Below are 13,667 nucleotides of genomic sequence, written 5' to 3' on the forward strand. Positions count from 1 at the left end.
ACTGCGTCTTGAAAGGAGCTTGGAGTCTTTGAGCTAGATCCATTGCATCCTCTGCACAGTCTCAGATTAAGAAAAATGGTTGTATCATTGCTGATCCCATATTCCTGTAGAGTGTGGAGATCCTGTAGACAATGACCTGTGCATATCAGGTTTTGGTGTTTTGTGGGTATTCCAAGTTGGTTTTGTATTTCCTTCTTTAAATCTTGTATGTTTAGCCCCATGCTGAGCCTCATGCAATGGTGGCTGCCCCCTGTCAATTTGATGAAGATTTGTATCAGATCTTCACCCAGACAGTATGATTCAACCATTTTGTAGCGAAGCTCCGGTGGTTTGGTTGTTTTCTGTGAGAAACCAATTTCTCTACTATTATTTGGAATTTGTCTACCCCATGTAACCTCCAGATCTGGTTTATAAGGGTCATTTTTTGAGTACTTTGTCACTGCGCCCAGGTTTATTGGGTCCTCTGTAGTCGACCCCCTTACATTTGTACAGGGCTTCTTCTGTCCAGATGTTAACCAGGATGCAGCTAGTCCCTCGTCTTGTTTCCACTCACACTTCGGCCTGTGGGAGGCAGTTTTGTTGCTAGGGCGAGTCGCAGGCCATACAGGCCGTGGTATGTCGATTTTGTTGCTAGACGGGTCGTAAACCCAAGCTACCGCCTCACTGTTTAGTAGTTGTAAGATTGATCCTATTTCACACATGATTAAAACTATTTCACGCATGATTAAAGAGTTCTGGTGGTTATTGACCCAGCCGAGAAGCCCAGGGTCTTGCTGGTAAGATTTTGGCAAAGAAAACCTATTTGTGAAAGTGAATACTACAATATTACCTCTGTCGGGTGTGATTCTTTGTTTAGTTGATGGGGGACACCTACCAGCCTACAAATACCCTCAACCCAGCTATAGTGAGCCAAGGGGAGGGTCTCTGTAGACAAAAGAAAGGAGGATGCCATTGTTGGTTGTAGAGCTCTGTTCCCGCCTTTTTTCAAGAGGTACATGTACCAACCAAATAAAGAACTCTAGTAAATGATCATAGAAAATGTTTAGTAGTGGTGAGGTAGATAAGGCTTCTACCAAGCTATCTATACTTATTTGTGTCCCTAAATTTGTTCCCTTCTTTAGATGCAAGCTTCAAATTTTGTTCCATTGGAGTAGACAAAATATTTCATTCATCCATGCCAAACTTGTTCGATGATTCTCTAATATACTTCCTTTGAGAAAGTAATATATGCCTTAGATGTTGGGTCACTTTAGTCCCCAATTATTAATCAAGGTATCCTAAATATTTCACATGAAATCCTTTCTTTAAATCTTTCCTTATGGATGTGATATAGTTTTAATTATTCCATATTGTCAACAAATCGTATACATATACCATAAAATAGACAATAACTTTGTCAATTTTCTTGAAAAAAAGTTCTATCATCAAGATTAAATTGTTTGAACTTTAATTTTTGGATATGCTCAGTTAATGTTTCATACCAGTCTCTCAGTTCTTGTTTTATGCTATATAACGATTTGATGCATTTGTATACTTTCTATTCTTCCCCGATCACAAAAAACCCTTCTAGATGAGATATGAAGATATTTTCTTTGAATATCCATTTGAGAAAGTAGTCTTCACATCCATATAATGAAATTTCCATCCAATTTGAGTTACCAAGGAAAGTAGTGTCTAGATGGTGGCCCATTTTGTTTTGGGGGTAAAGCTATCTTCATAATGAACGCCTTTTTTTCCAAACTCTTTTACAATGATACTTGCTTTATTCTTGTCAAGTGAGCCATCTAACTTGTAATTTTTCTTGTAAAGTCACTTGCAACCATTTGGTTGGGTTCCAAATGAGGGTCCATCAGCTTCCATGTTCTATTTTTTAATAAGAGAATCATACTCGTTTTGCATTACTTCTTTCCATTCATCATGAGAAACATATTCTTTAAGGGAAGTTAGTTTAAAATTAGTCAACAAATTCAACTCACAATCATATGAAACATCCATATCATCAACTAAATCATAATTATGTACATCACTATTACGTAACCAGCTCACAAAACAGAAGAAAATATAGATCAACGACTTAAAAATTATCCTCTTCATGGGGGAAACCTCCTTTACGTTACATAAATAAACAATCCTTGGATGATACAAATGACAAGACCTCCTTTATATATATAAGAGTCTAAGAGGTGACAATATAATCTACGCCTACATAAGAATAATAATGTAAGGGCACAACAACAACAATAGTGGCATATATGGGGAACAAAAATAACAATATGGGGGCTACATTAAAAATAACAATAAGGGGACTACAATATTATTATAGAGACCTAACATGCCCCTCCTTAAAAAAAATGTTTTCCTCAATGGTTAAGTAGTTCTGGATGACTTTGTATAAAATTTTCATCCTTCCATGTGGAATCTTCAGTGGGTAAGTTCTTCCATTTAATGATATACTCTAAAAATGATCGATTCCATAGTTTTCGTGTTCTTGTTTCTATGACTGCTTCAGACTCCATTATGATTTTTCCTTCTTCATCAAGTTTTGGAAATATTGTTTGAACTAGAAGCTTTTCACCGATAATCTTATTTAATCATGAAACATTGAAAATTGGGAGTACTCGAGAAGATGTAGGTAGCTCCAATTTGTATGACATAGTACTAATCTTTTGCAACACCTTGTAAGGACCATAGTACTTGGGTGATAATTTATTATCCTTCTAAGCTTGCTTGAGGTACATTTGTTTGTATGGTTGTAGGCAGAAAAATACCTATTGACCTATGTCAAAACTTCATTCACAGTGATACTGATTTTCTTGTTGTTTCATTCGATTCTTTCTCAGATTCAGGTTATCCTTTAAGAGTTGGAGAGCTTGTTGTTGATGCTTGATGTGATATTGCACTACTTGAACCTTAGAATTTTCTTTCAAAGATGATGTGATGGATAGTGGGTGATATCCATAAAGTGCCATAAATGGGATCATTTTTTATACAATATGGAAGGAAGTGTTATATCACCATTCAACCAGCAGTAATCACTTGATGCATTGTGTTGTTTTCTCAGATACAAAGCAATGAAGATATCCTTCCAAAAATTTGTTCACTATTTCCGTTTTCCTATCAGATTGAGGATGATAAGATGAGATATGAGCTAATTGAGTAACCAGAAAAGAAAATAATTCCATCCAAAAATTTCTAGTGAAAATGGGATCTCTGTCACTTGTAATAATCTTTGGGTTTCCATGTAGCTTTTGAATTGTTTCTATCAATAAAGTAGCAACTACACTTGATTTAAAAGGATGAGATAATGCACAATAGTATGCATACTTGGTAATTCTATCAACTACCACCATGATGACACTCTTTCCTTTATACATGGGTAAACCTATGATAAAATCCATTGGGACCTCCTCCCAACCCTGACTTGAAATGATTGAAGGTCGTAACAAACTCGAGGTCTTAATTGTCTCAACTTTATTTTGTTGGAAAACCAAATATTCTGTCACAAACTTTTGAATTTCATATTTAAGGCCCTCCCCAAAAAATTCCTTCCTTATCCTTTGATAAGTTTTTAAAGATCCTGAGTGCCCTCCTAAGGGGGAGGTGTGCAATTCCAAAAAAATATTTTGTTTAAGTTGGGAATTCTTACAAGGATATAAGGAATCTTTGTACCATAATGAATCATTTTTTCAACTAAATGTATCAGATGTATTGGGGTCATGCTGCAACTTTGAATGAGTGTCCACACCTCATCATCATTATTTCATTCATCCCTTGCTTCGGTTATCAAATCAGGTTGGGTAATAGAAATGGAACAAAGAAATGATTCCATATCCTCATCCTTTGTTGAGAGTGCATCTTCAACAACATTTTGCTTCCAATTTTTGTAGATGATTTCAAAGTCACAACGAAACATTTTTGTGACTCATTTTTTCTTCTCTTTTGAATATAATATTTGTTCCAAAAAGTATTTAAGACTATCATGATCAATTTTTACCTTGAAGTTTCTTCCCATTAGGTAAGGTTGTCATTGCTTTAGTGCTTGTAGTATTGACAACATTTCCTTCTCATAAATAGGTTTTTGTAAATGCTTTCCTTTGATTGGTCGACTTTCAAAGGAAATGGGCCATCCTTACTGCATTGAAACAACACCAATTCCATTTCTTGGGGTGTCACATTCCACAATAAAGGATTTTTTGAAGTTCGGCATACCTATGGCTAGTTCTTGGAACATTGCCTCTTTAATATGATCAAAGGCCTTAGTTGCTTCTAGTGTCCAAGAAAATGCATCTTTCTCCAATAAAGTTATTAGAGGTGCTTCTATTCTCCCATAATTCTTAACAAACTTCTAATAATATCCTGTCAACCCAAGAAACCCTTGAATATTATTTATGGTTGTGTGGATTTTTCATTCCTTAATGGATTTAATTTTGTTAGGGTTTACCTTAACACCCACATGAGATACAATATGACCCAAATATTACACCTCATGTACTCCAAAAATATTTTTGGAGGTTTTTGCATATAATTGTTTGTCATCCAATAGTTTTAACACCCTGTGAACATGTTGAACATGATCATTCCAAGACTTGTTGTAGATTAGTATATCATCAAAAAATACTGAAACGAGTTTTCTAAGGGTGGGTTTGAAAATAGAATTCATTAAACCTTGAAATGTGGAAGGTGCATTAATAAGGCCAAAAGGCATGATTTTTTATTTATTTATAAAGAACCTCATTAGTTATGAATGTTGTTTTTAGAATGTCTGCAGTCTTCATTCCAATTTTATGATATCCTGAACAAAGATCTAGCTTGGTGAAGTAAATTTCTCCATGTGATTCATCCAACAATTCGTCAATGAAAAGAATGGAAAATCTATATTTAATTGTGAGATTGTTGAGTTCCATATAATCCAGACACATACGCCATGATCCATTCTTATTGTGCACTAATCTACTGAAGCACAGAAAGAACTTTGACTAGGTTGAATTATACCGACCTCTAGCATTTTTGCAACCATATGTTCAATTTCACTCTTTTGGGCATAGAGATATCCGTAAGGCCTGATGTTTAGAGAAAAAATTCATGGAATCAAATGAATAGCTTGGTCATGATAACAAATAGGTGGGAGGCATTTGGGAGTCTCAAATACCTTGGAATGATTGTCCAATAATTTTTGGAGATCTGGAGAAACAATTGATTTCAATGTTTGAATCTCTAGTGAGCATAATTGTGCAATTACACTCGTTGTTATTTATTTAGAATATTTTTCATGCCATTAGAGATGATTACCTTTCCTGGTTCCCCTGTGATACCCCTTAATTCAAGTTCCTTTCCTTCCCAAAAAAATTTCAAGAAACGTTCTTGAAAATTAAAATCTATCGTCACCAAATATTGTAACCATTAGACTCATAGTACAACATCAACACAACCCATTGGAATGGAAAGAATTTGACTATTCAATACATATTCCCTTAGCTTGACATTATGGCACTTTCCTGAGCAATTTATGGCTCCTCCATTTTCAACCATCACTTTATGCTCTAGTGCTGGATATAGGAAGAAATTTAATTCCTTCGATATCTTACAATGAATAAAATTATGGGTACTACGTAAATAAATCAACACTATTACCTTTTTATTCTTGATATATCCTTGTATCCTGAGAGTTTGGGGAGTCGTAATTCTTGCCAATGCATTACAAGATATGTTAAGATTCATTTCTTCTTTCTTTGGGGCTGGTTCCTAGTGTATATCCTCCTCTTTTGATGTTTATTGTTCTTTTTCTTCCTCCTCTTCACAATCTATGTAAAATAATTTCTTCTCAGCACACTTATGTCCTTTAGTGTATTCTCTATCACAACTGTAACAAATCCCTTTTTCTCTTCCAATTGTAGTGGTGTCACCCTTGTAGGTTGTGGAACTCTAGGAACATCAATACTTCCATATTTATAGTTATTAGTGGTATCCTTCCTTGTTTCCATAATTTTTGTTTCAACTTTTCTTACCACCCTGAATGCCTTTTCCAATGAATCAGGTTCCCAAAGGTGAACCCCATGTTGGATTTTATACTTTAAATTCCCTGTGAAGAGATCAATCATATGTTCCTCTAAAATATCAGTTACCTTGATATTCAGTTTTTGGAAGTCCTCAATGGGCACTGCCATTGAACCCCTTTGTTTGAGATTTATCAATTGGCTAAAGAAGGTGTTGCTCTTTGTATCCTCATAATGTTCTATAATTTCCTCCATAAAAATTGACCAAGTGACAAGTGGTTTATGAGAACAAAACGATCAATGATACCATAAAAATTGGTTGAATTCTAAATATAAATATGAAATGGGTAAATTTTGTGTGTGGTGCACATCATGTAGATCAAAATATTGCTCCATCTATAGTATCCATGTTACCATATCCTTGCCATAAAACTTCCTCATATATATATTTGGAATGTGGTGGTTCTTAAACCCCACATTAGAGTCTCTAATATCATAATTTATATTATTTTTTTCCTCAACATGATTTTCATGGAGTACCTTGTCACCATTAGGAAGCATTTCTTGTAACAACTTTGTCAAACTTTCCATTAAACCTTCCATGTCTACTTTTAAACCATTCTTCAAACCATCCATCCTAGCTTCCATGTATTCTTTTAAATCATCCGTCAAACCTTCCATGTTTCCTTTAATTTTTATCTCTAAGCCATCCATCTTAGCTTCCATTGCATTTTGGTTACTCCTTGTGAGAGCAAAATTTCTTGCACTTGCTCTCGTAATTTTGATATATCATGTTGCAATTCTTCCTCTTCTTCAAGTGTCATAGTAGTGTTTTCTAGTTGTTTATTAGGTGTGTCTATTTTTTTGTTTAGAGGGATTTTGGAATCAAACAAAGATATCTATGATTCACTATGCCATTTGAGTCACTTCAAACTCATTTCTTAAACACAAAATATGCAAGATTTAAAAAAGAAAATACACACCATTTTCCTTACTTTTTGGAGCTATATATTGAAATTGTTGTCTCTATATAAATTCAGCTCTCCAAGATCTAAAATTCAGTCTTGTGGTAGCCCTTTGACTCTTCTTTCCAATGCAGCAAGTCTGACCAAAATTAGATTCTTAAAGATAAAGTTATTCCCAATCTCCCATGATGACCTGATTCTGGACTAGTTCAATAAAGTGAACTTGTACAGAGTGTCATGTGTCCAAAAAATAAAATTCATGCACTTCCGGTCACTTGTTACGAAATTCAAATAGATGCTCAGAGAGAAATTTTTTACGATTTTCCCTAGGTTTCTTGTTTGAGATTGAATTTTGGGACCTGCAAAAATCACTAAATTGTTCGGACCATATCTCAGAAGACATAGTGAACCAAGATCTTAAATTCATACACAAATTTCACCAATATTGTCTCTATGTGGTTGGAATTTTAGCTTCTAAATCCTCATAGAAAAAATTTTGTAGCGAAAATACCAAGATACCATGTTTGAAGCAGCAAAACCTTAGAATCCAAAGCTCTCATACCAAATGTTTTGCAACCAACTCAGAAAACAAAATAAAATATAGATCAACGACTTAAAAATTATCTTCTTTGAGGTGAAAAACTCCTTTACATTACATAAATGAACAATTCTTGGATGATAGAAATGACAAGACCTCATTTCTATAAATAGGATTCTAAGGGGTTACAATATAATCAAAGTCTACATGAAAATAATAATGTAAGGGAACAACAATAACAATAGTTGGAATCTATGGGGCACAACAATAACAATATGGAGGCTAAATTAAGAATAAAAATAAGGGGACTTCACTTTTATTATAGGGACCTAACAATCACCTCAATCTTCACTCCTGGAACTTCTAGTTCTTGTCTTTTCACCTCATTGGGATGAACAATTTAAAGTGTTTTGGTGAGCCATTTTTGAGGACCTTTATGAGATAACCCATGTTTCTCTATTGATTTAGATCATACTACATCAATTGTTAGCCTTCAAATCCTCTAAAGCACATCACTCAAAGGGTATTCCCTATTTGAAAGACTATTTAGAACTTCATGAATGGGAGACAAACTTTCAAAAGTGGATTTCATAGATTTATCTAAGATAGGTACCCCCCTTTTAAGTTGTGGAATCTCACTATAAAATTCATCATAAGGTTTTTTGTGATTGAACATATCCAAACAATCAATGTAACAACCCTAGTAAAAATTCCATGTAAAAATATATAAATATGATGGATGATGGGACACGTATTCTAAGCTGAATGGCACGCAAGACATCCTAGTGGGTGTTCATTTGGTTGTTTATGGATAAGGAAATTGGCAAAGGAAATGGTTAGGCATTAAAGAGGCAAAAAGTATTTTTCTTCATTTATTTATGAAGATAACATAAATTAGGAGAAAAGGAAGGTGAAAGGTCACAAGATGCATGTGAGGAGGAAATTGAAGGAAAATAATGGAAAAGGAAGGAAATAAAGGCCTTATTCATAACTAGGCTTCTGAGGATCAATGGGAAAGCTTGGTCAGTGTAACCTTTTGTGAGTTCAATTTTGGAGAACTCTCATTATTCTCTCTCTCATACTCTTGGATACTTAGAGTTTTTTCTTGGAGCATTTGGGAATTTGAGAAAGAAAGGAAAAGAAGGCAAGAAGAAGTAAGGATCAAGTAGGGAAAGGAAGGATCAAGCAGCCACAACGTGCTTCGTTGCAGGTATCGACTTGCATGTGTATTTTCCTTGCTAGAATTGGCATGCGTGATATTGCATGTGGTTCTTTTCTATCATGGCATGGGTTTTTCCAGGTGTGACAGTTTTTTTTAGCCTAGACTTGTCATTTTCAGATAGCCATGGTGTAAAGGGATTCGCATGTTTTGGTTGAGCTAGATTACAAGATGGATTGAAAGTTGAGTGAGGTGGATCTCCAAAATGATAGAAAATATGGCCTAGTAACCCCTGAGTCGAAGTGTGGGTTGCGGTAAAGCCATATGTTGTGTTGCCATAGATGGCCTAGGAATCCTTGCTGGTCAATGGAAGGATATATGGTAAATCCTATAGGTGGTTTTCTCTCTGTTGGGCCTAGTAATCGCGGGTTTGGGATCTACAGTAAAGCTTAGAAAGTGGGTCTCAGTTTAGGACCTAGTGATTCGCTGTGGATTGTGGTAAATCCTGAGAGACTGGGGTCTCGGTGTAGGGCCTAGTGATCTAGGTTTTCGTTGCAGTAAACCCTAGGAGACTAGAAGATAGGAAAATTCCTCATGCTATAGGTGGAGAAATCTGTGGCATCCATGCTTGTTTGGTCCAGTGATTGGGTGGAGTTCATGGTAAAGCCTGTTATGATGTGCTCATGGTGTTGGCCTAGTGATCCAAGATGGATTATGATAAAGCCTAGTCTCTATTGATGAGGGTGAGGTGGTTTAGCCTCGGTATGCCCTGGTTGAGTTCTTTTGGTTTAAGTCCCACATTCATGCTTGGAATATGGCACGAGGGTGACTGGTTGAAGATATTTTTTTTCAACCATTCTATGGTTGGGTGGAACGTGGTAGTCCCATCTCCGGTTGGTTTATTGCATCCATTAATGAGAAATTCGTTCCCTTGATTTCCATGTGAAAGTTTATTGATGTATATGTGGATTTTGATGGCTGATATGTTTATGGTATTCCTGTTCCTATTATGTTGGTTATATCTACATTTTGTGATAGCAACTATGTATGGGTCTGAGCATGTTTTTACTTGTATATGAATGCATAATGTGTCTATGACCTAATATATGAATATGAAACAAATTACATGAGGGAACAATGGTTTATAACAATTCTCAGATTAGTATGAGATCCCTACACTTAATTCAGTTGTTTACACGTAGAGGTTACATGTAGATGATAAGTTTGACGAAATGGATGTCATGGCTAGTAGGGGTTTGGTTAAGGTCTTGTTGGGTTTATTTATTTTTCTTCATTGTTTCCTTGTACATTTCTTTATTTCAAGCTATGATTCCATTGTGGGCAGTGGCCTGGGATCTAGGCCTAAAAAAGTGGCTTAAATTGTGGGGTCACTGGCACAGAACTGGCAAGTTTGGTCCACAGTTAGTGGCATTCAGGCCTATGAGAGTGAATTTAGGTCTTTGGTCACTCCCTTTCCCATAGCATGAGAGTGAATATGGCCTAACAGGTCTAGAACAACAATGGGACCTAGGGACAGGCTGTCTAAGTGGTTAACTTGTGTCCTGAGGGTTTTTTTGATGATGTTGGATGATTGTATGCCATGTTTCGTAGATTCCACTTCCTTAAGGTCATCTAGGAGGTTGAATCTAATCATAGTAGCCTCTCATCTCATGTTTACCTTGGTTGGCATGGTTACTTGGGTGGATGTGGGAGGAGTGTGTTACAGAGTGGTATTAGAGTGGGTTGCAATCTCCTTGGGTCATATCTGATACCACAGAGTGGTATCAGAGCATGGTTCAACTTTCGAGGTGGATTGGGTGAATGTGTTAGTCATGCATGTATGTCAGTTGCATGTGTGCCTCCTATGCTTTCATTTCATGTTCTTGTTATATTTGTTTGATGATTGATTAGGGTTGTAGTATGGTGATCATGTAGAATTTGATATTGATTTCACAAAATGTATTTGTCATGAGTACTTGACTGGTTGCATATGGTTATATGTCACTTATATGTCAATTTTATGATGCCTACTTAGTAGTTGTATGTTAGGTTACATTGTTGAATATTTTGGATTACATGTATTAGTCTTATAGGTTGATTACAAGAATTGGTCGTTTATGTTCGACTACATGCGTTTATGCATATGTGTGGTTGATTTGGCATTGCTTATGCACACTATTGGTTGTGTGTGGAAATGTGTACAATGGAGTAGTGGTAGTCATCATGCATGAGGTTATGGTTTGTGTGGTTGACATGGCCATGCATTGATGATTGGGCTCTAGCTAGAATGATGTGTGTATGCTCTGGTACTCATCTGTTATATGTCTATATACATTTGTTATGCATGTATGGTCTTGGTTATAGTTTGAATAGTAGGTCAAACATTCCTTGTGAAATAATTGTATGCAATTTAGGTCATAATGTTGCTATTGGTTTGTTATGATGGGAAGGTGTTGAATGAGGTAAAGCAGGAGATGCAGATCATCAATGTGAAGTTACAACATTGGAACTCAAGGTGAGAGAATGTCTTCATACAAGATTGTATGTTGGGCATGTAGGTATGTAGGTTAACGATTTTTATGTGCATTAGGGTTATATACATTAGGTTATGTACATGTATTTTGATGTTATGGTTACATACTTGATAGATGATAATTGATTAGTATAGTCATATGCACATGAGTTAGATAGTCAAGAATGATAGTAACATGTGGTTGTAAGCATTTCTATTGTTGGTTAGGTTAGATAACTTGATGATTATGTTAAACGATATGTTGTTGATGAGTAATATTTTAACGTGTTTCTATATGAAATTTAGCCTAACGATTCAGTTTTATGTTGTTGATGAGAATGATATATAACTTATTATTGTTATATGTTATTAACATGATGATTAGGGTTATTTCATTAAGATCTTGATGTTCTAATTTGGATTGGTCATACACATGATGGTTATGTTCATTGCATTGAATATCTTGATGTTATATGTACTGTGTTAACCTGGTTTGCCTATGCAGATGGTTATGGTTGTGATATTTAGGTATGACCGACATATTTGTGATATGGTATCGTACTAATCTATATTGATCGTGCATATGCGATTTTTATGCATGAAGGACAAATTCTTATGAGCTTATGATGCAAACATGTTAGCTAGTGACTATTTTGGATATCATGATCTTATTTATTTTTGAGTTGATATGTTGTGAAGTTGTATCAAGCTAACCTAGCTTTATTGTGTAGACAAGACATCTTCCCATGATATACATTGAGGTATGAGTTTTCTTATGTAGTATATTTGGTGCTTGGTTGTTTGATTATGACACCTATTTGGTGTTTGAGTGTTTGGTGCCTAGTTGATTTATTTGACATGGTATGTTTGCAAGTGGGTTAAATGTTTGATGAATTTCATAATATGAGTATTTGTTCCAATGATCTTTCTTTAAGATGGTTTTGCTAACACATATGTATTGAGACAGTTGATATGTACTTGAGTGTACTAGGTGATAGCTATAGCATTATGTCTAATGACTATGAGTTGACTATGTATTATGACATGATTGTTTGTAAATGTTGGTCTCAAATTGATAAATATGATTGTCCTCATATTTGGAGCATGTGGTTGACATATGTGAGAAGTTGCAGGAAAAATGCTTGGTATTAGCGTGACAAGGTAATAATTGATGTGTTTGTATAAATAACAGTTGGGTGACGTGACAATATATAGTAAGACTCAGTTGCAGTAGGGTAAAGGTAAAATAAAGGAATTGAGAAAGAATTCCTTTGGATATGTTTGGAAATCCTAATTCCAAATGAATGAGTGCCTTGCATACATGCAGTCTTCTTAATCTTGATTTCATTAACATTATCTAGATATGTGCTATATTCATGAACATTTACTTAATAGGTATATTAGCTAGTCTCTAGTTACATGTGGATCTGTCAAGATAATTGGAGTCCCTTGAGAGATGGTGTGGATGTGTTCAGTTGCAAGGAAACAAGCTTGGAATGACAAGATAAATTAACTAATGTATTGTTATGTTTATTTATACAATGAAAATATGTATTTATGGCAATATAATGTAGGGAGTTTCATGGTAGGAGATATTTCTATGAACCTTGAAGAAGGCTCAGGTTGAGCTTTCCTTTGGAAGCATTGGGAACCATGGGAGTTGAGTGATGGAGTTTATTGTTACTCTTGTTCTTTTGGTCTGTTGTGATTGTTGCAATTTATTTGTGATTTTGCGTGTGCCTTGTGCATAGCTATGCCACTTTGTTGTGGTGTCGTATTTATTCTGGTTTTCATGGTCTTCTTATTGTTGTTTTGATTCTTGCCTTTTATTGTTTTGAGACATGGGAATTGCTTGGGAAAGAGGAAAGTTAATGGAACTCAAGGAGAGCTTTGTGGTACCCGACAAGTAATGATGACTCAGATGAAGCTCTGTGCATGAGTAAGCCTAGTGGAAGCTAAGACTATGATAGTCGGTTGGACTGGTTGGGTCCATTGTGTTAAATGGATGATGGTAGGACAAACATGAGAAAGGTAACCAGAAAAGGTAAAGTAAATGGATCTAAGGTGTCGGATGCCTTGGCTATGTTGGGAATGATTGTTGTCAATTTTTTGCATTTTGTACAGAAATAAGGAAGTTCTCTTAACCTACATCTTATGTTATCTGATAATTATGTCATGATCATGATTATGATGAGGTTTATATATGTATACATGTAGGCATGTATGTATGTCATGTCTGACAAGGTGATCATGAATCATGACTATTTATGCTAATGTTTATGTATATGTATGTATGTATCCATCTATCTATGTGATTTTCTGACAGATCATCAATCATCGTTCTTGAGGAGGAATAATTGCTTACATAGGAAAATGACATGAAGAGGTTCCCAGTCTATGAGGAATCAAGTGGGAAGAGTAGTCATGAAAAACATATGAGGTCAGTATCATGTGAATATGAATTGATATTGTATACTTATATTATGCCTATGTTTATGAT

Source organism: Pinus tabuliformis, chromosome X, assembly GCF_031772625.1.
Source record: "Pinus tabuliformis cultivar Carrire ecotype Pingquan chromosome X, CPIR1, whole genome shotgun sequence".
NCBI lineage: Eukaryota > Viridiplantae > Streptophyta > Pinopsida > Pinales > Pinaceae > Pinus > Pinus tabuliformis.